Source organism: Falco naumanni, chromosome W (assembly GCF_017639655.2).
Source record: "Falco naumanni isolate bFalNau1 chromosome W, bFalNau1.pat, whole genome shotgun sequence".
Taxonomy (NCBI): Eukaryota; Metazoa; Chordata; class Aves; order Falconiformes; family Falconidae; genus Falco; species Falco naumanni.
This window is the reverse complement of record NC_054079.1, coordinates 14,286,678-14,313,916: the sequence shown is the minus strand read 5'-3', so window position 1 is coordinate 14,313,916 and position 27,239 is coordinate 14,286,678. Positions and strand designations below refer to the sequence as shown.

The 27,239-nt window shown below is 39.9% G+C and overlaps 1 pseudogene; it reads right to left on the bottom strand.

Moving 5' to 3' along the window:
* Nucleotides 1-1,595: 1,595 nt before the first annotated feature.
* LOC121080647 overlaps nucleotides 1,596-27,239 on the bottom strand; it is a 45,792-nt pseudogene continuing 20,148 nt past the window's right edge.

Here is a 27,239-nt window from a genome sequence, read left to right as displayed (position 1 = left end):
ACTTAGAAAAACAATTGTGAACATAAGAATTTTTTTCGATTACTCTTCTGTTTCTATAAATATGCTTTTTCATCATGTGTGTTTTTCAGTTAAGGGGTAAAATATGGAAAGTAGTTGTTAGGATGACAACTGCAACCTAATCTAACTCCAAGCAATTTGAGATAAAATGAACTTCTGAATTTTGTTCATAAATTGTAATGGAGTGCTACATATATATAAATGCTAGAACATAACCCTATTTCAGTGTGACCAGGATTTAACATACAACTGCATCAACATATTGACAGAATACCTTTTGAATTATTTCTTTTTTTCTTAACCTCTACATTGGGAACAGCTCAAGGTGAAAAGACTGTTCAAATCCTCAGCTGTTGCTTCAGAAGGAATAAGTGTTCTTTGTGTATTGGTGAATTTAACACAGCTGAAATTTTGTTTTGGGTTAAAAGTCAAATATCTGTCACACCTTCATCACTACCACCACAACCTTTAAGGTCAGCGGGAAAAGTATTCTGTACTCCGTTGCAGCGGTGAAACTTCAGTTGAGCTGCATTAGTCTGTGTACTTAACTGAAAATCTTTTGGTGAAAATGAAGTTGTCATAGAAGTTAGACTTTAACTTGAGTAACATACCATTTGATGCCTTGTAAGTGAGAAAGATTGTGTCCCGACAGCATGCCGTTTCCCACACTTGTGCCTAGAGTTATACTTGAAATCAGTTTGCGTGTTAAGTTTAAATGTAATCACACAGATATCTCAAAGTCCACAAAGATACATTACTGCTTAGGGTATTCTTGCAGTATAGCAGGTGCAAAACCAGTTCTAAAGTAATGATCTAAAGAAGTGTTTTCTTTCAGGAACAACATTTTTTCACTTCTAATAGATCATACACAATGCAACATAATATCTCTCCATAAAGTGTCTTGTGGATAGAATGCATTCTGCAAATTTGTATTAGAAATAAATGTTTGCATATTAACCTGGTGAAGTTCCCTAAGCTAAAGGATAGTGACCTAGGCATTGTTACGAAGCTCAAAGATAGTGACAACAGTGATGGAGAAGACTGATTTAACATGTAGTTGATTTATGGTTCATATAGGACTATATCATACTACAAAAAAGGTATTAATTCAGAGTTGTGGATGTACTGCATGTTCATGTAACAGTTTATCTACAATTAAAAAAAGAAGGGGGGGGGGGTAACCAAGCTATAAATACTGTATACTATTTTCTTTCCTTTTTCTTAAGCAATTTTTTAATTTCCCTGTTTGTGTATAGTTTTATATATATATAAAACAACCAACACAAAGCAACCAGAACATTTTGAGAAACTTTTATAGTTAACTTCTATATTTAATTCCAGTAACAATCTAAAGGTGTCCATTCAGCTGTGAACAGTATTGATTAACCAATGATATTGATTATGAACAGTATTGATTAACCAATGATATTTTAGTATGGTGTGTGTGAACAATGAACGAGGATATATAAGCATGAGTTTTGGACTAATAAAGGATCTTCTGGTCGGATTCAGGAGTCCATGTCTTCATCTCCTCACATGGGCTTCCAGCTTAAAAGTGGGTTCACCATCCCACTTCCTCATCTCCTCCGCAGGTCATGCAGGAAGAACCACAGTGCACCACACATCATGTGCCTGGGCCTCCCTTTCCCTCTGACCAGGGCAGGAAAGGACTGATTTCTTGGGACACCCCTGACAGCCAAGTTGCTGACCTGTGGGGATGAGGAGAGACAGAGATTGTCTTCAAAGTTTTGGAGCCAAGAAGACACTCTCTCCACAGTTGGTCTGTCTATATCTGGGCAATACATCGCTGCCAAGCTGTTAGAATATGATGTTGGGGCACTTTGAATCACCTTCCTCCACATGGACCATGTGCACAGGACATCCTCTGGATCTTTGGAGATCTCATCATCATCTAGATCACTGTAGATGATTTTTAGCACTGCTAGTTCTCTCAGGTACTGGATGCCTTCATCTGTGGTAGTCCACTTTCCTGGGGAGTTCACAAGAACTTCCTTGAATGGATATCTTGCCCTAACACTTGATAGGAGCTGTCTCCAGAGGCTGCAAATTGCAGCCTCTTTTCCAGTTCCTCTCTCAATTCCCTGGTCTCTAGCAAGGGATCCCAGGTGTTTGTCTTCCTTGCCTTCCAATTGCTGACTGTTGGCCTTGTTATCCCATCACTGGATCAGCCAGGCAGCAATCCACTCACCTGGCTGGGGACTGTAATCTTTCCACATGTGTTGCAGTTCTGATGAGGTCAGGGATCGGGTACTTTCTGCTTCCTGCGTGAATTCTCTACCTCCTTCCTCCAGTTTCTTTGTCAAAGGACCAGCTTCTTGATCAAACCTTTCCTTTTCTTCCTCCTCCCTTATTAATCAATAATATGGCCTCATTGTTCTTGTCCAGTTTTTCTTTTTCACTACTGGGACAATTATTGTAGTTGTTGTTGTTTGGGTCCCTATCTCAACCATGGTGTCCTCAGATGCATTTTGGGTCCCTGCCTTAACCGCGGTCTTCTGAGAGTACTGAACTGTGGCTCAATAGGCACAGGCCAGGCCCCAGTACAGTGCTAGAAGCTGCTGGTTTTCATTGGGGCAGGCAAAGCACCCTTCTATCAGGTGGTGTGTGAGTTTGCCAGGGTTGCTTGCCTGTTCAGGTGTCAAGTCCTAGGCTATGGGAGGTGATAACTGTCCTAGGAATCTGCCCAAATCCTTCCACACACCCTGCCAGCCAGGGACCAGCTGCCTCAGGGCACATTTCAGTATTGCCTCACCAAAAAGTTGTCTTCTCTTACACCAGGATGAAAGCAGATTCCACAAAATGCATAATATGCCAACAGTATTAATTACTAGTATTAACTCACATAAGGGTGAACAAAGACCTCGGGATCTTGCATAATAAAACCATCTACATCAGTCTGGGGTAGGGAGGTGTATTCCCTCATCTCCACAAGATAGCTCCCCCAGCACATCAAGGCCATCAATGCCAGGGCAAAGCAAATAGCCATTGTTTGTACTAGCATGTTCCCAAGCTCAGCAAAATAAAGAGATAAGCAGTGCAGCCAAAAAATTCTATGACCTGCATAGAGGCTTGCCACTTAACTACTATAGCTACAGTACACAGTACAAAAATGCCATTGTCTCGAGCCCCATGTTGGGTGCCAAAAAAGTACTGTGGTGGTTTGACCTTGGCTGAATGCCAGGTGCCCATCAAGCCACTCTATCACTCCTCTCCTCAGTCAGAGACTGGGAGGAGAAAATAAGATGAATAAAACCTAATGGGTCAAGATAAAGGGAGTTTAATAAAGAAAAAGCAAAGGTCATGAACAGAAGCAAAGGAAAACAAAGGATTTATTCTCTACTTTCCATCAGCAGGCAATGTCCAGCTACTTCCAGGGAAGCAGAGCTTCATTATGCATAGTGCTTGCTCCTGAAGATAAATGTCTCAAATAATGAATGCTCATCCCCCCAAACCCCCCCCCCCCCTCCTTTCTCTTAGCTTTGATTGCTGAGCAGACATCATATGGTATGGAATATCCCTTTGGTCACTTTGGGTCAGCTGTCCTGGCTATGTCCCCTCCCAAGAGCTTGCCTGCCCCCAGCTTAATGGTGAGGGGGGGATGTTAGAGAGACAGCCTTGATGCTGTGGGAGCACTGCTCAGCAGTAGCCAAAACACTGGTGTGTTATCACCACCTTTCTAGCCATGAATACAAAGCACAGCACTATGAAGGCTGCTATGGGGAAAATTAATTCCATCTCAGCCAGAGCCAATACAATGACAAGGTGCAACAGTTTTTAGTGAGAGTGAAGGGGGAAACTTAACAGGATACAATATGAGCATGGTTTGCATGGCAGACAGGAGCTTTCTCACTTGCTTAGTTGCTATCAGCTGGCACAGTTATGTAGTATCAGATGCACGATGCCATGTCTCGGTGGCTGGCTGAGAACATGAAACTCACAGAGATAACAAAGAAGAGAGAAAAAAAGATGCAAGAAGTTCAGTGCATTTGTTGCTTAGTAATTAACCAATTATATGTAGCCAAGAAGTGTGTGAACAGTATTGATTTAACCAATGATATTTTAGTATGTTGCAGGTGAACAGCAAACGAGGATATATAAGCATGGGCTTTGGACTAATAAAAGGTCTTCTGGTCGGATTCAGGAGTCCGTGTCTTAATCTCCTCAGGTCTGCTCTGCTATTTGTGCTCAGGTACTGTGGGACTGCACCCTTATCCTGGTTTCAGCTGGGATAGGGTTAATTTTCTTCTTGGGAGCTGGTGCAGTGATGTGTTTTGGCTTTGGTGGGAGAACAATGTTGATAGGACACTGATGTTTTCAGTTGTTGTTAGGTAATGTTTATACTCAGTCAAGGACCTTTCAGTTTCTTGGGCCCTGCCAGTGAGAGGGCTGGAGGGGCACAGGAAACTGGGAGGATGTCCTGGTTTCAGCTGGGATAGAGTTAATTTTCTTCTAAGTAGCTAGTACAGTGCTGTGTTTTGGCTATGATGTGAGAACAATGTGATAACTGCACTGATGTTCTTAGTTGTTGCTGGGTAATGTTTATACTGAGTCAAAGACTTTTCAGTTCCTTGGGCCCTGCCAGTGAGAGGGCTGGAGGGCCACGGGAAATTGGGAGGGGACACAGCCAGGACAGGTGACCCAAGCTAGCCAAAGAGGTATTCCATACCATATGATGTCATGCTGAGTATATAAGCTGGGGGAAGAAGAAGGAAGTGGGGGACATTCGGAATTATGGCATTTGTCTTCCTGAGTAACCATTACACATGATGGAGCCCTGCTTTCCTGGGGATGGCTGAACACCTGCCTGCCCATGGGAAGTAGTGAATGAATGCCTTGCTTTGCTTTGCTTGCATGCACGGCTTTTGCTTTACTTATTAAATTGTTCTTATCTCAACCCTCGAGTTTTACATTCCTTTCCGATTCTCCTCCCCATCCCTCTGGGTGAGGGGGGAGTGAGTGAGTGGCTACATGGTACTTAGTTACCAGCCAGGGTTAAATCACGACAGTTGTCAGTGATGCCGCTGTCCTGCCTGCCTTGGCTCCTGGCTCACCTTCCAGAGTGGCCTGCCCTTGCTGCTTCCTGCCAAGTATGACTGTGAACCTTTGGAGGGTACAAAATAAATTCTTATGCTAATTCTGTGGATAGAGCTCTTAAAAAGCATGCATACAGGAAGGAATATTTCCACCTTTTAAAACATCTCTTCTATAAAGGGTACAGAGAGAAAGGAAAGTCAGATGAGTGTTCGAATCTACCGCTGTTGTATGCCTCAGAATAGAGAAACTTAAGGAAAAAGCACTTGATTTTCTTGTAGGGATGAAACATCCTGACAGCAATTTTCTGAGCTTGACTGTCTGAGCTGTACTAGCTAGACTACCAAAGTGCTCCTCAAACAAATCCGATGTATACTACTGTATTCAGTAACAATCTAGATTTGCACAATTTTAGTTGCTTGTTTTTGCTAACTGATGTCTGTTCTAAATGCATACTCCATATGCTCAAAAATTAGGAGCAGACCTGGCACTGGCAAGGATAGGCAAGCTGACAGTTACCCACATTGATATACATGTAATTAACGATTCAAATTCAAGAACATATATTTATATGTTTTACAAAGCTGACTGCTGCTGTTACAGTAAAGGTAAATTCGTGTCAATGAGATATCACAGTTGTGAGGGCATTTCATAGAATCATAGAATGGTTTGGGTTAGAAAGGACCTTTAAAGGTCACCTAGACCAACACCCCTGCAATAAGCAGGGACGTCTTCAACTACATCAGGTTGCTCAGAGCCCTGTCCAACCTGACCTTGAACATTTCCATGAATGGGGCACCTACAACCTCTCTGGGCAACCTGTTCCAGTGTTTCACCACTCTCGTTGTAAAAAATTTCTTCTTTATATCTAGTCTAAATCTACCGTCTTTTAGTTTAAAACCATTACCCCTTGTCCTATCACTACAGGCCCTACTAAAAAGTCTGTCCCCATCTTTCTTATAAGCCCCCTTTAAGTACTGAAAGTCCCCAATAAGGTCTCCCCGGAACCTTCTCTTCTCCAGGCTGAACAGCCCCAGCTCTCTCAGCCTTTCCTCATAGGAGAGGTGCTCCATGCCTCTGATCATTTTTGTGACCCTCCTCTGGATCCATTCCAACAGGTCCATGTCCTTCTTATGTTGGGGGCCCCACAGCATGAGAGCGGAGTAGAGGGGCAGAATCACCTCCCTCTACCTGCTAGCCATGCCTCTTTTGATGCAACCCTGGATGCAATTGGCTTTCTGGGCTGCAAGTGTACATTGCAGACTCACGTCCAGCTTTTCATCCACCAGTACCCCCAAGTTCTTCTCAGCAGGACTGCTCCTAATCCCTTCACCCCCCAGCCTGTATTGATAACCAGGCGTTATTGCCCGGTATAAGTTTTTCCTCTTATTCACTTTAACTTTGTCCTCAGGTGCTTGTCAGCCTCCACAGAAGAGTATTGAGACACTAAGTTGTCCCATTACTTCCAGTTTGCCTATGCTGCAGATCCCAAGGCTGTAGGGGAGAGAGCTGCTGCCACTCTGCTACTCCTTTCTGTGTGGGAGGGAATTCATGGAACATTGGCTCTGTCTCCTAATTCACTGTCAGCACAGCTGAATGAGGGTGGAGGGAGAAGTAACATGTACCACAAAAAGGGCTGGTACAGATTACATCATATGTAGAATAAGGGGAAAGCAAACATCAAGCTGGGACTAGTCACAGCTACAGTTCCTTGTTTGCTCTGTTGGCATCAAGGCTATGCATTGCCATTTATTCAGGGCAGAGTGCAATGGTTCCAGGCTAGTTTGTGTTTTTTGGTGCTTCTACACAGTTTCATCTGTGGTCTTGAACATACATTTAGTTCTGTACAAAAATATTTGCAATATTATAAAAATAATTCAGTAGCAAACCCTTACTGACTCCATGTGTTGCTGACATGCTTTACATCCTGGTGTCTGTGTCTTTTCCTTTTGCCTCTCATTACAACATGTTCTTGCCAAATAAGTGTACTACACTGTGGTGCTCTAGAGACTACTTCAGCTCATTCCAGAGATTCTATAGCTCAGAAGTAGCAATACAGTAATTCAGTAATAGTTAGAATTGCTTCTCTGTGGATTTGATTTAAACAAAAGTTGCTGTGAGTTAGAATTAGTATTTAACTGATTTAGTGTTGTGGTTTACTCCCATCCAGCAACCAAGCATCACACAGCCACTTGCTCACTCCCCCCTCAACCAGAGGGACGAGGGATGGGGAGGAGAATCAGAAAGGAATGTAAAACTCGAGGGTTGAGATAAGAACAATTCAATAATTTAAGCAGAACAAAAAGGTAAGAACAACAATAACAACAACAACAATAATAATAATAACAACAACAGCTATAATGGAAAGGTGGGAGAAAGGATAAAATCCAAAGGGAAAGGGAGAAAAGAAAACAAGTGATGCACAGTTCAACTGCTCACCACTCGCTGACCAATGCCCAGCCAGTCCCTGAGCAACGATCCCCCAGGCCCTGGCCAACTCCCCAAGTTTATATACCAAGCATGACATCCCATGGTATGGAATACCTCTTTGGGCTAGTTTGGCTCAGCTGACCTGGCTGTGTCCCCTCCCAATTTCTTATGGGAGCCCTTCTTATTAGAGTGGGCAATAAGGAAGGGCTAATCTTTAGCTGGCAGATGTTTTACACTTGAACAAAAGGTTAGATAATGGATGACATGTAAAGGACTCTAGTAGGTAACAGAAACTAAACAACAAAGACTGCTAATGTATGCAAAGATATGCAGGATCTTCAGGTAACTGCCCAAGAAGATGAAAAGTACATCTTGAGGCACCAGAGGGAGGAGATTATGATAATGAATTTTCAGAAACCTTATGCATATGCATATAATAAATATGTATTTATAAATATATATTTATTATATGTATAATAAATATCTCTGTATAATAAATATCCGGCTGCTTGTTGAAACAGTGTGCAAGTTAGGAGGAGCGATCCCCCTTGCACCCGGCACCGCAATAAACATACCTGCTTTATAACTCTCCTCGAGTTATAGAGTTTGATTCCACACGTCAGATGAGCCAGGCAAGGAAGAAGACTACTTGTTGCTCTATTATTAAAGTATGCTCTATTGTAGCAAAGAGAACTTATATAAGGAAAATATAATAAAAAGGAGTCCTAAGAAAATATCTCACAATCATCATAAAAAATCTGTACAAAGAAAGTTTGATTAGCATACATGTAGGTTGATTATTTTTTATTTTTTTTAATATTGAGAGGATCCTTTCATGATATGTGGAGCTTATGTTATGTCCTTTGAGGATACTACTGCTCATATTATAAAGACAGTGTTTGTAAATACTGACTGTGTTAAGTCATGTTAATGCTAGTAGTTTTAAGAGGTATATTATTCTGCTGATAAAGAGCAATTAAACTCCTTTCCACAGCAAGAGCTATAACAGCAACAACTCCCAAGCCACAACACTGCTCCTAACAATGGCATGTACAATAAAAGGGAGGAGTGGAGGCTGGGAAAAGTAATTTATAGGGATATACTCTGTGTAAATGTTCCTGCTTGATAAAGGAGCAATGGAAAGGAAAGGATGTTGCCAAAACAAGAAGTGAAGAAATATCCTAAGAACTGGCTTTGTCCTTTGGGTACACAGACAAACAGAATACTTGCCGCCTCCTATTGATTCTTACTATACTCAGTGAATCAGTACTTTCTATTCCTTTTTGTGATAAAGAAAGTACACAGGATGTGTACAACTCCAACATTCATTTCTCTAACTAACAGAAACAATCCACTAGGCCCCAAATTTGGCTCATTGCTCAAAAAAATTCATATGCATGGATTAATTTCTATACCTTTTGAAAGGTATAGAAAAAATATGGATATCAAAAGGACTGACTAGTAGAGGAAATAAAGGGACTATAATGTGAATTTGTATCACGTGCACATGCATTTTTTTGTCTGCTGATGCTTTAAAATTATTTAAAGCTATACCTCTGGGTGGTATCTGAAAATACAGTACGCTGGAAAATATAATTCTGGACTTGAAAAAGCAAGACAGGATCAAGCTACTCCACGCCAAATAAGAAAATTGTAAAATAGCCTATGAAAAAAGTCAGTGTACGAACAGGCACAGAAAACCAAAAAAATAGCGATCCATCTGGTGGTAGGAAAGTGAACAAACTGCATTATCTACTTTGGTGATGGTGATTTGAAGACAGAAAGATGTCTGTATATGAAGTGGTGAGAACAAGCTGGCAAACATGGGTAGCATGGGGATAGAAAAGTCCTTTCATTTAGATGTCTATAGGGAATTCTTTTTGCTCTGTTCTAAAACTAAACAGCAGAAGTAAGAGATTTCCAAGGCAGAGTAAAATTTCTTCCTTTCCTGATAGCAATGACAGACCATTATCACTATTACCTAAAACCCCATGGAAAATGACCTGCCTAGTAAGTCCATCTTTCAAAATATAGGAAATAAAAATTTTCTTTATTGAACAGAAAATTAAAACAGGAACCTTCATATGGCAGCTTGATGTGCAGCTTGATTTGAGCATTTCAATAGTATACTCCTGTGTGAACCATAAGACTCCCAAATATTGATAGGAGGTAAATTCATGGAAAAGACCACTTCCCATGCAATAAGTCATCAATGTAGATGTATTTGCTGAAACTATTTGTATAATTCCCAGCAATTTAACTGTCCTTTTGGAGAAAGAAAACAAAACACAAAAACAACAAACCCCCAACCAAACAAAAAAAAACCCAACAACATAAATCGCTTTTCATCCCAGACAAACAAAACCAACTGTATCTCTTTGCTCTACAGCTGGAAAATATACCCAAATTGCTCCTTAGATAAGCAGTCTTCTAACTGAAGTACTACATGCTTTTTCCTATGTATTATCAAGTTAGATCAGTGCATTAATAGCAAAAATGTGTATACTATATATACTGACCAAAACAAAAACTGTTTATAAGTTTATTCTGTATCCATTCTGCAGCTGACAAAGCAAATGAGTAATTTGTTCTTTTGTGCTCCCCTCCACTACAAATTGATTCTGTTAACTTCCAAGTGGTATTCCAACTGAGTATGTTGACAACATATTACTTTGATGTGAACAAATATTCTAAGACCATAAGTAGAGATATCATTGAGGTTTGAGCTGACTATAAAGTGAGCAACAAACTGCTCATTCATTGAAATAATTCTTAAAGGCATACAAAGAGCTTCCTTATTATAAAAGCCTACTGTTATCAATTTTGGATGATGCAGTTTCTATTGGCTAATATTTTCTCAGAAGTTCTAATGAGCAAGAAAGAGCTTATAATCTTCTTTAGTGCCTGAAACTGAAGCATGTGAAAGACACCCAGGAAGTGTCTCTTCTCTGATTGTTCCAATATCCTGTCAAATCTATGGAAGAGCCAAGCATCTTTTAGAGAAATTCGAAATAATGCAAGCCACATAAAACTGAAAAATATATTTTCCTTCCCCAAAAGTGATCACAAGCAAACATACAATTGCCTTGGAAAACAGTCACATCTTCTAATACATAAAATTAGTCCAGGCTCTGGGGAGACATTATTGGGGACTTTCAGTACTTAAAGGGGGCTTATAAGAAAGATGGGGACAGACTTTTTAGTAGGGCCAGTAGTGATAGGACAAGGGGTAATGGTTTTAAACTAAAAGACGGTAGATTCAGACTAGATATAAGGAAGAATTTTTTTACGAGAGTGGTGAAACACTGGAACAGGTTGCCCAGAGAGGTTGTAGATACCCCATTCCTGGAAACGTACAAGGTCAGGTTGGACAGGGGCTCTGAGCATCCTGATGTAGTTGAAGATGTCCCTGCTCACTGCAGGGGTGTTGGACTAGATGACCTTTAAAAGTCCCTTCCAACCCAAACCATTCTATGATTCTATGACTATGATTCTCTGATTCTCTTTTCAGCAGTACCAGTTTCTCCTCACTTCATTAACTCATTGTTGCCAGTTCTCAGCCATATTTGTCTTAGCAGATGGCAAAACTGAGTTCTGTTATTAGGAAATAGTATTCCAACTATAGTACTGAATTAAGAAATGGAGCCATGAGAAATATGTTTAACATGCAATTATCTTAAAGAAAAAGGACAACACAGGTAGATGTAGTTTATAGTTATATGACTTTGAAGCAAAATGTTTTGGGAGACATCAACAAATCAATAACAAAAATTTGCTACTATATTTGTGATGGAAAAGCAATGAAACAAATTTCCATTTGCTAAAACAAACAAACAATTCACAGTGTTAGAAAATTTCCCAACTATGTTGAGCTTTTCAGCTTTGCACCACAAGCCAAGCCAAGGGTATGCAATTCTGATATCAATTTATTCAAATTTCACTCTAAACTTATAAAATGGGCATTCCTCTCTGAAATTCAAAAGAAAAAAACATGCCAACCAAGAAATTGGCATGAAATGTCACATTATAATCAAAAGCTAACATTTGCAAGAGCTATAGGAAACCCAAGAGGATCTTTTAGACTGAAAATCATTGGAATGTAAAAAAAAAAACACAATAAAAAAACAAATGAGCCCATACTCACTGAATTACTGCAGATTGCAAAGTTATTATCCATTAGCTAGGCTACCTGTGTTATGCTCTTTGACATAACTGAGCATGATTAACCAGGACGGCACTTTGAGTTAAACATGTTATACTTTTGTATAAAACATATTAGCAATGTGCACACTAATAAATAGTAAGAAGTAAGTATCTCTATAATGCTTTATCATTTTCCTATACCTTTAAATACAATTACTATTTCAAAATTCTGTACAATCTTCCTATAAAATAAGCATCACTTGGATAACTCTTCAAGTTTAGTTTTTCCAGGCAAGATCTAGAAAGCTGTAAATAGGTTAAAGTAAATTATGATTAACTTTAAAAGTGCATTTGAATTGTAAAAAACATGCATGATGAATATATAAAATTTTACCATCAGACATTTTTAGCGCATATAACAGTAGAGAACATCTCTACCTTGCTGTTGCCACAACATATTCATGACATGGTGTCCTGGTTTCAGCTGGGATAGAGTTAATTTTCTTCTTAGTAGTTAGTACAGTGCTGTGTTTTGGCTATGATGTCAGAACAATGTTGATAGCACACTGATGTTTTTAGTTGTTGCTGGGTAAGATTTATACTAAATCAAGGATTTTTCAGTTCCTTGGGCCCTGCCAGCCAGAGGGCTGGGGGGGACAAAGGAAATTGGGAGGGGATGCAGCCAGGACAGGTGACCCCAACTAGCCAAAGAGGTATTCCATACCATATGATGTCATGCTGAGTATATAAAGTGGGGGAAAAAGAAGGAAGTGGGGGACATCTGGCATTATGGTGTTTGTCTTCCCGAGTAACCATTACACGTGATGGAGCCCTGTTTTCCTGGGGATGGCTGAACACCTGCCTACCCATGGGAAGTAGTGAATGAATTCCTTGCTTTGCTTTGCTTGCATGCGCGGCTTTTGCTTTCCCTATTAAATTGTTCTTATCTCAACCCCTGAGTTTTACATTCCTTTCCGATTCTCTCCTCCCCATCCCTCTGGGTGAGGGGGAGTGAGCAAGCGGCAGCGTGGTATTTGGTTGCCGTTCGGGGTTAAACCACGACACATGGGGACCAAGACACTGCCAGTACTTCTTGCCTGTGACCTAAAAAAGATATGAGAAAGCTTATATGACTTTATAGGGAAATATTTCTACACACTATGTTATGTAAATAGCTAAAACTAAAAGCAAATACTTAGTTCTATAGGATCCACTAATCCACAATAATCTAAATTATCTAAATTGTAGTACAAATTTGGATTTTGTGAAAAGAAATTATTTTGGGCTAGGATATTTCCCTTTCTTCCTCTTGCTCAAGTGGGATTGCCATGAGCTGAAAGTGATACATGGAGTATTACATGTGCATAACCCTTGATTACAAAGATGGTTTTACCTGTACAAAACACATTCTGGCACAGTCACAGCTACTGAGTTTATTTTAAATATTGTTATTAAATTTTGTATTAGCACTGGCGTTCTCATATGCAGATGGAAATTTCCATCTGTTTTTCTTCAACTCCTTTCAAAATGTTTAATAAAAAGTATATTTACCTTATTTACTTAAGACTAAAACTTTATTCAGCTTACCCTCAAATACTCTGGTCCTGAATTTGAGATATCCCCCCCCCCCCCCATTACATCTCAAACATTAAGATATTAAGATAAATGTAATCTTAGCAAATGTCATATCCAGTACAGCTACAGGGGTGAGTAAATTATATATATATACACACACATACACACACACTGATGCCCAGCCAGCCCCCAAGCCCTTGGCCAACTCCCCGAGTTTATATACTGAGCATGATGTTCTATTGTATGAAATATCTCTTTGGCTAGTTCAGGCCAGCTGTCCTGGCTATGCTCCCTCCCAGCTTCTTGTGCCCCTGTTCACTGGCAGAACAGGGGAAACGGAAAATGATTTTGGGTAAGCACTACTTAGCAACAGCAAAAGCATCAGTTTATCAACATTATTCTCATACTAAATCCAAAACACAGCACTGTACTGGCTACTAAGAAAATTAACTCTATCCCAGTATTCTGAACAACAGAGTACTACCATACTGTTTGTGTAATCTATAAAACTCAAAGCCTTTACTGATTTGTCTGACTTTCTCTGCAGGCAGTATAAACTTGTTCATTATGGGCATTAAGTCTTCTAGCAGAAGCTGGGTTTTTCCTTGTGTTTAGATAGTAATTTTATCTAGTAGGTTAGGAATTTATCTGAGGCTCATAATAAGATATATACTCCTCTTTAAAAAATATAGTAGTTACATTTTGCACTAATTTTTCCCGTCTTCAAATTATTTGAGGTCTAAGAACTTCATGAGTAAGATTGACAAGAACAGATTTGTAACAGTTAGAGGCCTAAATGGCATCTTGGACTATAAGAAAGAAAAAAGATAAGAAAATGCATCAAAACAAATGGGTAGGAACAGAATCTGCTATAAGCAAGCTGCATTTGGTAAGTGTTGATGGCTGGGACTGCTTGAACAAAATATATTAAAATTGTAATTAAGAACAATTAATGTCTATACACCCCTGAATCTCAGAACCAAAATGAATTCTGAAACAGATACAGCAAACTAAAGAAATACATGCTCACAATGCACAGTGTAAAAATGGACAAATCTCTGCTAAAATCATGCCATTGTTTACTTCAGTTAGGTCAGTAGAAATATTTCATACTTGAAAATTTGGTTTATGAGCATAGTTAGTTGGACATCTGTTTCTTGAGTAGGTATTAATTTCTGTAGAAGCATCTTTTATTTATCGTCAGTTGAATAGCAGCATAAATCATACTAGCAAAATCTAATTTTGTGTGAAACAATGTTCTAAATTATAAAATTATCATTACTGCTTAAAGTAACCATAATAGGTTTTTTGCCTCAATTATTTATTCCAAGTATTCATGTAGCTTCCTAGTATGCTTTAAATACTTATTGTAGCTAGTTAGCTACAGATATAGCTTCAGATATTGGAATATTATTCATGCAGAGATGACATCATAAATTAATTTATAATTGACAGGTAAGAACCACTTCCCATCTGACTGTCTTTCTCTGATCTTTGAAACATGATAATGATGTGGTGCAAAGGTTTGCCTATTGCAGTGACTTGACCCTGGCTGGATGCCAGGTGCCCACCAAAGCCACTCCCCTTCCTGAACTGCACAGGGGAGAGAAAAAATAATGAAAGGCTCATGGGTTGAGATAAAGACAGGGAGAGATCATTCACCAATTGCTGTCATAGGCAAAACAGAATTGATTTGGAGAAAATGAATTCAATTTATTACCAATCAAATCAGAGTAGCATAATGAGAAATAAAACCAAATCTTAAAAACACCTTCCCCCCACCCCTCCCTTCTTCCTGGGCTTAACTTAACTCCTGAAACCTCTACCTCTTCCCACCCAGCAGCACAGGTGGATGGGGAATGGGAGTTGCGGTCAGTTAACACATTTTTTCTGCTATGCCTTCCTCCTCAGGAGAAGGACTCCTAACATTCTTTCCCTGCTCCAGCATGGGTCCCCCGCAAGGTCACAGCCTTCTTCGGGTGCATCCACCTGCTCCAGCATGGGGTCCTCCATGGGCTGCAGGGGAACAGCCTGCCTCACCATGGTCTTCACTGTGGGCTGCAGGGGAAACTCTGCTCTGATGCCTCGAGCATCAGAAGATAATATTTATATGGTCTAGTTATACATACATATTTTACAAATTCTACCTAAAAGATACTATTGGTAATTAGTTACGCACGGTAGTTTTCTATTGGTCTATATATCTCTTGCTTCAATTTAAAGTTACAGTGTATTTCTAAGAGAGAGAGAGAGAGAGAGACTCTCTCTCTCTCTCTCTTTTACTCCTGAATTGAGTCAGTGGTAGCGATCTCCCCCTGCCTTGTTTACCTTTCCCCTAGTTACAGTCTCATTCTACTGACTTCTTGTCTTTGTTGCAATTAACTGGCTGTTGTCACCTCCTGGGGTAGGAGGTGCTTATCAGGCTTGTAGTTCTCCTTCAAGGGCACAGTCATTAATTAATACAAAGTTACAGATATATGACTAACCTAACTTCACTAGAAGAAGATCATTTCATGTTGACAACAATAAGATAACAGGGACTGAATGCATAGCTAGACATCATATAAAGCCCTTATGGGTTTGGGTATAGTCTCTTTAGAAAATCATCTGGAAAGCACAAAATCAAAATAAGTACCAGTCTGTTAAAATAACCTTTAAACGATCTCTCTTGGACATTGTTACATTGGTACTGTATGTCTAGCCATCTGCATCCTTTAGAGCTACTTGTTCACCTACTCTGGGTTGCCATTTGCCTTCAGGAGGCTGAAAATGCTCCATGAGAGGCAAGTGGTGTTATAACCTATGGATGGCTTGAGGACCTAGAGGGAAACAGTAAGGAAGTAAGAGGAAGGGGAGGAGGAGTTCCTCAGATTGTGAGGTTCAGGATTGCTGCAGGATAGAAAGGGTTAAGTACAGACATTTGCCTGTGGAGAAGACTATCAAGAAGTGTTCAGCAAAGACTAGTCTCTTTTGAGCAAGACCCCCAGCTGTGGGAATAAGCAAGTCTAGAGAAACCTCCTTTGTATTTATGGCATTTTCCTACCAAAAAGAACTAATTGTATTTATTCTGTAAGGCTGCTAGTTTATTCAGAAAAGGGAAATCAGCAACAATATAAGATCCTTTAAGAGTGAAAGAATTCCCCACTCCAAATCTTTAGCCTAAAAAGTGGGTCTTCCATGTACAGCCCAGTAGCCACCGAAAGTCCTTTGACTGGAGACAGACTTCTAGATTTTTCTCCTCCTATGGAGTACAGGTTAATAGAGTTTCCAAGCAGTGGATACTTGGTGATCCATCTCAGCTGCCGGAGTTAAGCAAGAGCTTTAAACAAAAATATAGTTTGCAACAGTTTGCAAGAAAAGCAGAAATTACAGAAGATCCCTCATTAGCCTACTCAGATGTAGCAGCTGAAACAGGCACACTGAGGGTTACATGCCAGTGGCATGAAATACAGTCTGATCCCTTTTGCAGAAATGCATTTGGAAGGCAGCAACAGGTCTTGGGCTGCATTGCCCCCATGAGCAGGCCATCTTTCATTCTTTGTTCATGCAGCTAATACCACTACTAAGATGTCAAAATATGCACAAATCATCAGTTTCAGGACGAAAAACAGCTGCCACAAATGCCACATAGGGCCACTTTGGCATTTCCTTATTAATAATGCTAGGTTCTTCAAGAAAAATTTGAGATCACTTTCTTAAACCCTGCCTTTCTAAGGAAGGAAGGTATGCAGGTCCAATCATTAGAAGGATTAAAAACCTCATAGGGCTTACAATAATCACCAAAGCTGGACAAGTAGTTACCTGCAATGAATAAAATTTCTCCTTTTACCTCTTAAAAGTCAACTGTAGAACTTGTAGTTGGACCTAGTTCTGGCCACATTGTGTATATCTTCTTCTGAATGCGGGGAGTTGATGCATTTCAAGGTGAACATCTACATGTAGAGATTTCAACTGGTATAAAACATGACTGGATGTGTTCAGGCATTTTTCATTTTTTATTTTTGCAGCATAATCCCAATGCTTAGATTTCTCTTTTAATAAGTACAATAAAGGGCATTTCTGATACTCTTAAGATACCGTGTGCCTCCTGAGAATTGCAGGTTCAAAGGAATTTGTGGTGGGTTAACCTTGGCTGAATGCCAGGTGCTCACCAAACTGCTCTATCACTCCCCTCCTTAGAAGGATGGGAGGTAGAAAATAAGATGGAAAAAAACCCATGAGTCAAGATAAAGGCAGTTCAATAAAGAAAAAGCAAAGGTCGTGCATGGAAGCAAAGGAAAACAAAAGATTTATTCTCTACTTCCCATCAGCAGGCAATATCCAGCCACTTCCCAGGAAGCAGAGCTTCAGTACAGGTAGTGGTTGCTCTGGAAGACAAACGTCATAATAACAAATGCCCCCTTACCCCACCCACCCCCCCACCTCCCTCCCCTCTCCTCCTTTCTCTTAGCTTTTATTGCTGAGCAGACATCATACAGTATGGAATATCCCTTTGGTCAGTTTAGGTCAGCTGTCCTGGCTGTGTCCCCTCCCAAGATCTTGCTCAACCCCCATCCTACTGGTGAGGGGGGGGAATCTTGGAGAGACAGCCTTGATGCTGTGCCAGCACTGCTCAGCAGTAGCCAAAACACTGGTGTGTTATCAACACCTTTCTAGCCATGAATACAAAGCACAGCACTATGAGGGCTGCTATGGGGAAAATTAACTCCATCATTGTGGATAACTGGCTAGCTGAAAAAGTTCATAGACCTAGTCCAGCTGGCTGGACAAAAATGCACATCGCTCTCAGCTTATCTGAAGTAAAGCAAAAATACACTATCCCTGGCTGTTCTTGTTACACAGTAACAGGAAGATTTCGGTGGGAAAAGAATGTTGCAGGTGGGAACAGATAACTACAGAAGAGAAACTAGGGGCGGGCTTGCTATTTAGGCAACTAACCAATAATGAGCTTAACTTTTGTAATACGTATGAGCTAATTATAAGAAGGCATAAAAGGTGACTGTAAGGGACAATAAACGAAGTCTGCTGATCACTCATATTGAGCGACTGTGTCTTCCCTCCGTCGCGACAAATGGCGCCCGAACAGGGACCCTAGAGAGGGCTGAACCTGCGAGCCACGGTTCGACGGAGATTCGGGTACCGGTCCTGAAAGCAGCGCAGGAGGCGGAAGGGCACAGTCCCCGCGCCCGGGAGCACCTACAGAGGGTCCCGCCGGCCACGCGTCGCCGAAGTCTCGCAAAGGCTGCAACAGCGCTGACGACGGTATGGAGAGACAAGCGGCGTACGAGTCGCTCATTTGCTTTTTAGAAAAGCGGAGCGTTCGGGACATAGATTGTAACAAGGCATTACCCGGGTTATTAGCGTATGGGATAGCATCCGGGTCCCCCGCGGCAGCGGCGAGCGGCGGCGCGGCCCGGCAGGCCCCTTCCCGGCCGCGGTTTCTCTCCAAGGCGGCACCCCCACCCCCACCCCCCTCCGATCGGCGCCATGGCGATGCAAGCGGCCAAGCGAGCTAACATCTGGCTGCCCCCAGAGGTCAATCGGATCCTCTATATTCGGAACCTGCCGTATAAAATCACAGCGGAGGAAATGTATGATATGTTTGGGAAATACGGACCTATTCGACAACTCAGAGTTGGAGACACTCCTGAAACAAGAGGAACAGCTTAAGCTTCTCAAGGGAAAATACGGAATTGATTACAAACCCACCAAAAAAAGTGCTTCAGATGTCCCCTACAAGAAATGGGTTTCTGCCTTGAACTAGCAAACATCTCTGTGCTTAAAGAGAAGCCTTTTGGCCTTGATGGAGATAATTTATTCTGTATTCTGTATTTATGCTGTATTCTGAATGTGGAAATTGGTTGGGACTAGGAGGCTGGCTTAAAGGCATTTTGCAAACGGGATTATTATTTTTGATCATTATTGTAATAATAGTTTTTTGATCAAAACCAGCCAAAATTATTTGTAAGCATTAGGCATATCTGAAGAGAATGCCTTTATTTGAATCGGCAGTTAAGGTGTAGTTTAGTCTGATGCTGTGGTTTTATCTGCTCCTGGTGAATTTTTGAAGTGATGAAATCAGAGATACAAGGTATACTAAGAGTTATGAGGTAATAAGGTAATAATCTAAGTAAGGGTGCTGTCTTTTATATCTACAAGTGCAATATGCTTTTATGTAGCAGAGAGAAACTTTAACAATAATGTTGCTTGAGCGAGATGTGCATGTGACAACTTGGGAAAAGGGATATCACAACTGGAGTGCAACAGTGTTTCTATGTCTGGCAGAGTGAAATCTTTCAAGACCTGAGTTTAGACAGTCTAAAATAAATTGTTAGTATTCAGAAAACCCATCTTAAGCCTCTTTTGCTTACATAGTGTTATGGAAGTCAACTGCTATTGTAGAGAATTAATGATTTTTTAATACATATTAACAAATACTACTATTTTCACTTGAGGCAGTTGAGTGAGAAATACTCACGTGTAGCATTTGAGGGAATGTCAGCATAAATCGCACTTACAGTAAGACTGCATTTTTAATTACTGTACTCGTTAAGATTCGATGATGCCATAAGGCTAAGGCCTTTTATCACAGATTGGTTCTGAACTAAAAGGTGTGTGCACACGTAGATATGCACATTTGTGTTATTTTCCTTAATTGGCTACAAAATAATATAATTAGGTTGGGGACTAGATCTTGGGAATTTGTCTATTATACTTCTGTTTGTTAAGGAACGTGCATAACATACAGCACCCATGTAGGCTTGGCTTGTGGCATAGTTGTCAAATTTAGCATAGACATTCAGACAGATAAGCAAGGTACTCTTCTTGTGTGTATCACCTACAAGCCATTATGGCTCAGTGTGTAAATCTGTATGTAACTATTGAAAAATCCACTTATGAATGTATATAGCTTAGAACTAATTTTTTCCCTTTGTTAATTCTTTGATATCAATGAGGTATTCTTCAGAAAATGTATGGACTGGTTGGTTGCATAAGGGCAGTTGTTATTTGGACAGAAAATTGTTAATGGTCAGGGATTTTCCACTAAAATATTTGCAAATATTCCTAGTCAAACATCAGTTTGGTTTCTTTTTGGGTTTTGAGCTTGCATTAGTCCATGTTCAGAACTTTAAAATTACCTTTGAATTTCTTAAACTTTTTATATCACTGGAACAGAAAGAGTATCTAAATTAAAGCTTCAAGCTAACTTTATTTTTCAAGTATTTCTGGAATTATACTTCTGAACTGAGATTTTATAAGTTGGCTGTGTATTTTCCTGTGTTAAAACGCTGTTATTGAAAATGGTCAACCAAGCCTATGTCGCCCAAAATAAAAACGGGGGAATTGTGGATAACTGGCTAGCTGAAAAAGTTCATAGACATAGTCCAGCTGGCTGGACAAAAATGCACATCGCTCTCAGCTTATCTGAAATAAAGCAAAAATACACTATCCCTGGCTGTTCTTGTTGCACAATAACAGGAAGATTTTGGTGGGAAAAGAATGTTGCAGGTGGGAACAGATAACTACAGAAGAGAAACTAGGGGCGGGCTTGGTATTTAGGCAACTAACCAATAATGAGCTTAACTTTTGTAATAGGTATGAGCTAATTATAACAAGGCATAAAAGGTGACTGTAAGGGACAATAAATGAAGTCTGCTGATCACTCATATTGAGTGACTGTGTCTTCCCTCCGTCGCGACAGATAACTTCTAGAAGGATCTGTTCCATGATCTTCCTAGGCACAGAGGTGAGGCTGACATGTTGGTAATTCCCAGGGTCCTCCTTTCTCCCCTTTTTAAAAATAGGTGCAATGTTTTCTTTTTTCCAGTCACTGGGGACTTCACCTGACTAGAGTGACACTTCAAATATCATGGAGACTGTCCTGACAACAATAGAAGCCAATTCCCTCAAGACTCTGGGATACATCTCATCAGGTCCCATAGTCTTATGTACATACAGGTTCTTCAGGTGGTTATGAATTGCAATTTGAGTTAAGATGGACAAAAAATATTGCAATACACCCATATCAATTAGTTGTTAACCACTCACAGCATTTGTTATGGGTCACAAGTCCTCCCACTTGTCTTGGCTACATTGGGCACCAGTTGTTGTAGTTGGAGTGCAACTCAGCCTCACACAGGGCGCTAATTATTGTGGCACAAACTAGTAGACTGCAATAAGGCATGAAGCCTAGAAAAAATAGTGTCAGCCTTTTCATTCTACTGTCAGCATTTTACATGTAATTTTGAAAGGTGGTTTGTTTGGTTTGTTACATGTCCAAGGGAAGGTTAAAAAAAAATTCAGCCCTGCAAAAGAGACAAATAAAAGAAACGAGCTGTAGCAGTATGACATAGCTTTTCCTTAGTGGTTGTATGTCACCATAGTACACCTCTTTCATCTGAATACTGTTCTCCCCCTAGAAGTTCTTTCTTCTCTCCTTTCCATTCTTTTCCCCATATTTTTCTGCCATGTAGCCAAAGCAAAGATGGATATCAAAGATGTAAAAGTTAATTCTCTGACTCCTCTGAATTTTCTGCAGTCACCCATTTCTTAATTTGCAGCTCTCAGTCCACAGGTAGCAAGATGTTACCGTGTAACCCAAGGCTGACACTATTTTTTCTAGGCTTCATGCTGACACACTGAAATGCAACCCAGATAGATACTCTCTAAAGCAGCCAATAGTGAGCACATTCTGTTATACATGCTGCTTAAATTAAGTAGTTTCAAATAATCACAACTGCTGTAGTTTACATTTATTTTTAGTGTAAGTTTCTATAAAAACATTGACTATAATTTTCTACAACAGCATACTATAAATCTCCATTGGTACAAGGACATTATTTATACAAAGTGAACAGCCAAACACAATTTAATACACATACTCTAATTTTACACTGGTTAACCTATCTGTGACCAGATTCAACATAGACTTAAAATAATATAAAATTAATTCAGCCTTTGCAAAACTGTTTCTTAATTGCTTGAATATTCTCAGGTTTCAGTCATGTGTGGAATAGATTGAAGGTGTGGCATAGATATACTCTCCCAAGGAGCTCATGGTTTTTGTGAGAAATATGATGCAACAGTAAACAGACAACTTGAACAATTGTGCTTGGAGAAGAGTAGCAACCATAAAATGTAGACAGTGTGACTCTGGTTCTACTTAAGTAGCAAAATTTCTGTGACATCAGCAGGCCTAGGATTTTACCCAAGCTCATATGAAATAGAAACTCATATTGTCATTCTCTAGCCATTGTCAGACATGGCCCTTCTCTGGCCATTCTAGGAAGAGCATGCTTTGAGGAGTAATTTAAAAGAGAACGTTGAGGGGATATGAATTTTGATGGGGTCTTTTTCCCTGCACAGAGGGTCTGTATGAAAAACACAAAATACTTGAGAAAGAAGCAAAAAAAATTGGTGACTGAAGCAGTCTTTATTATCAGACTAAAGTAAACTGTTTGACAAATGAATAGATACAGTGGAGATTAAAATGTCTTAGAGGAAAGAGAATTAAATTTATGTAGAAAATATAAATTTTATCCAAGGGGAGGGACACAGCCATACATAAGGACATACAAATGGATTAATGCTGTTGAAGTAGTGAGCCAGAAAGATGTGGCAGTGTTTTTGCTTAGGAAGTGGTGATACCAGCCAATTCCAGTAGGGAACAGGTAGTGATGGTTTGATCATATTTTGGGACTCTGCACGGAATAATTCTTAGAAATATCATCCGAGTAGAAGCAATGATACTTGGCTATAGCAAGGCTGTTTTGGCCAAAATGAAGGATCAAGGTTGAAAAGATTTTAAGATACCATGAATAAGTGAGAGTGCTAACCATATGACAGAAAAAAATGATGAGATAACGCTCATTTAAAGCTCAGTTTTAACATTTTCCTTGTACGGGGATATCAGAAAATGGTATGAGAAGCATGAGGTAAGAATTTAATACAGAAGGCTACATAATGACTCCACAACATAAGCCTGGGGTTTAAAACTATTTAAGAATAGTTTTAAGATACTGGATAAGAAAGATGATGTCAAAAACAGAGGGCTATGGAATTAGCTTCAGAGAAGATGCAGGATAAAACCGAAGAGAAGAAAACATGATTTCAGTTGGACAGCTGAGTTGAAATATGAGAGGAGGGGATCATAAAATGGTTTGTGTAGGAAGGGACCTTTAAAGATCATGTAGTCCCAGCCTTTTCTTTTCTTTTTTTTTTCTTTTTTTTTTTCTTTTTTTTTTTCTTTTTTTTTTCCTCTCCAATTCATGGAAGAAACCGCTTCATTGCCATGCACATATTTTGGTCAGAGAGAGTCAATGTGGTCTGTATTCCCAACATTTTCAGCCAAAAATTACTTTTCCCTCATAAGAAAGACAGTCTTGGTGAAAACTTGTACAAAAAACTGAGCTCTTTCCCCAGATTTACCTGGAATATTTTATGTGACTTTGAAGTAGCCTCTAAAGGCCAGGTCCAACTTTTTGGCTGCATTACTGTGGGAATTTGTGCTAGGCTATTACAGCTGCATTAACTACTAAAGGAAATCCTGAGCTCCGTACAGGAGCTTTACTCATACTAAAAAAATAATTTTGGAACAAAACTACTAGTACTTTTAAAAGCACAAGTAAAAGGAAAATAGAGATCTCAAAGACCCCAGCAGTGATCCTCAACTTGGTTTCATAACAGGATTTCTTTCTTCCCTATTTGTAAGATGTAGTGTCATCACTTTTGTTCCTCTACTGTCTATCTACACTGCTCATTTGCTGACTTATTCTGGGAAAAATCTCAAACCTGATAAAATTTCACTACTGTCAGTATTTTGGAGGTGTTATGGATTATCCTGGACTCCTGACATCAGTCAGACAGCGTCACCACAAGAATAGGTGAAGGCTGCCTGGCTCACCACAGTTTATCATGACCTAGCCACTTGGCAACTAAAAACACCATTGAATGAACTTAATCCCACAAATTGCTGAGTTTTCCTCCGCAGCCATAAGACCTGAACTTTCTCTGGATTTGAAAAAAAATATAAAACTATGCAGATAAATATTTGAAAAAGCAGAAAATCTCACCTTAAGGCTGGTCTCAAAATTATTGAACAGCAACATTGATATAGCCATTGTTTAACAAGAATAATGCTTTTTGACCAATTTGAGAGCTAACGAGGAAATTAAACACTCCCAATGGAGTCGTAATGCCGCAAAATCTTACTGTAGTTTCTTTTCCAGCATCCTGCAAAAAGCAACATATTCCATCCAGGGAGGTTCATCTTGATTTGAGGGCTACAACGAGTTTTGAAGTAGATAATGCTTCTAATATTGTATACAGAAATATATCATCTTATTTAAAAGTTAATTTGTAGTTTCGTTAAAACATTTTCAAGAGTAGCCATTAAGATAGTAACAGTGCCCTGTCATTTCAAATGCAAAGCATACCTGCACTTGTGTATGGGGTTCACCTGCTATAGTCTGGTAACTACAACTGATATTAAGCTTTCTATTTTAACAATGATATTATAGTCTCTGTCTGCAAAAGCTTCTTATTTAGATCCAATAATACACATTATTTTTAATATAATTGCCTCCAGTGATGAATAATTTACATTGGACAATGTAATTAAATGTTCATGAAGACTCATATTGCAAAACATTTAATTAAAAAATAATCAAACCAGGATAAGGAAAAAAATGATTTTGTTTTCCAAGATTATACTCAGATAAATACTTAAGAGTCAAGATTAATAGAGTATCTATGCAAATTTCCTTTGTTCTCCTCATACATGTGCATTGTGCTACAATTGTTAATGAAAGGACCACATACACTTTTTATCCACTGGAGTCTACCTCATGCACTAAGATGGAGCTGATCTGCAGAGGGGAGAGGAAGTATGGACAGATAAGAGGAGAAGCGAGGTATGTCTCATAGCCATTCATTTGGCTGAAATCAGAAGGTACGTAGCAAATGAGATAAGAAATTACAGAAAAAGAAAGGATGATCTTAATAATTAAGAAATTGAATGCAGAAGTGAAGAAAGTCATAGAGACCAATTATATTTTCCTCATATTCTGGCTATCTGAGCTTGCTTTGCTGAAGTGCTGAGTTTATCTTTTAAATATCCTGCTGTATTTAGTGTTGGTGCGGCCTCACCTTGAGTATTGTGTATAGTTCTGGGACCCACAATTTAAGAAGGATGCGAAGGTCCTTGAATGCATCCAGACGAGGGCAACAAAGCTGGGCAAAGGGCTGGAAGGCATGTCCTATGAGGAGTGACTAAAGACTCTGGATTTGTCTAGTTTGGAGAAAAGGAGGCTGAAGGGTGACCGCATTGCTCTCTACAGCTTCCTGAGGAGGGGAAGCGGAGAGGGAGGTGCTGATCTCTTCTCCTTGGGATCCAGTGACAGGACACATGAGAATGGTTCAAAGCTGCACCAGGGGAGGTTCAGGCTTAACACTAGGAAGCATTTCTTTACTGAGAGGGTGGTCAAACACTGGAACAGGCTTCCTAGGGAGGTGGTCGATGTACCCCATGCCTGTCAGTGTTTAAGAGGCATTTGGACAATGCCCTTACTAACATGTTGTAACTCTTGGTCAGCCCTGAAGTGGTCAGACAGTTGGACTAGATGATCGTTGTAGGTCCCTCAAGCCTGTCAGGGTCCCTCTGGACATCATCCAGCGTGTCAACCGCACCACTCAGCTTGTTGTCATCCGCAAACTTACTGAGGGTGCACTCGATCCCACTGTCCATGTCACCAACAAAGATGTTGAAGTCCATCATCAATCAATTCTCATTGTGAAGAAAAATAAATTCTGTAAAGTACTCAAGTATTGCACCAATGAACCTCAGAATCACAGAAATATTGGTTGGAAAGGGTCTCTGGAGGTCACCTCATCCAACCTCCTGCTGGAAAATGGGCTATCACCAACACAGAACAGTTCAGCTGTGACTTTGTGTAGTTGTGTCTGATACACCTTCAAGGATAAAGATCTCACAGCCTCTGCAGGCAACATATTCAAGCACTGCACAACTCCCCCAGTAGAAAAAAAAAAAAAAAAAGTTATGTCAAAACCAGATGCCCACCTGCCCCAAAGCTGCAATTTCTGACCATTGCCCCTTTTTAGATCATTGTCCATTATGAACAAGGGCTTGCTATTTCATTGTTTGCGACTATCCTTCAGTAGCTGTTATTAGACTGTTACTAGCTGCAGACTATTAGATCTCTCCTTAGTCTTTACTTGAGTAAATAAGCCCAACTCCTTCAACCTCTCCTCACTCCACCTTGGTAGCTCTCCACTGGATCTCTGCTGGCTTCTCAAAATCCCTCTTTAACTGGAACCTCAAAACTGCAGAAAATATTTCAGTAGCTCACAAGTTCTGAGGGGAATAACCACTTCCATTGCTCAGCTGGCCATAGTCCTCCTAATGTAGCTCAGTATGCAGCTTGCTTTGCTCATGGTGAGAGTTAGCTCATATTCAACTAGGCATCCACCAAAACCCCCAGGTACTTTTCAGTAGAGTTACTGCTCAGCCACTGACTCCCTGCCTGGCTTATTCTGCCCCAACACTCTGCATTTCTCCTTACTGAACTTGATGAAGTTAGCCCAATCCTCATGCCCCTCTGTCTGAAGTTCTGCCATATGTCGTGTTAGTCACTTTCCCCTTGACTCCCAAAGAAAAAGGCATCCTGGATGTGCGTTGTTTCTTTTGGAATCTATATAGTTTTAATTTTATCTCAGTTTTTAATTCCCAAAGGATATTTATCAAGCAAATTGAGTCTGAATTAACATGTTCAATATTTAAAAGTTATTAATTGGTTAATTAATTTTAAAAGTACTGTATTTTATGTTATTTTAGATTGGTTTGAATTTCAAAGACAGAATGAAAAAGGTCAAATGAACTTCACACTAACAACCAATCACTGAATGAATTTTCCTGCAATGTTAAATCCAGATAAAAAGCTGTTTCATTCTTCAACAAGTTCCATATGCATTGACAACCATCCATACTTCAGATGTGCATTTAA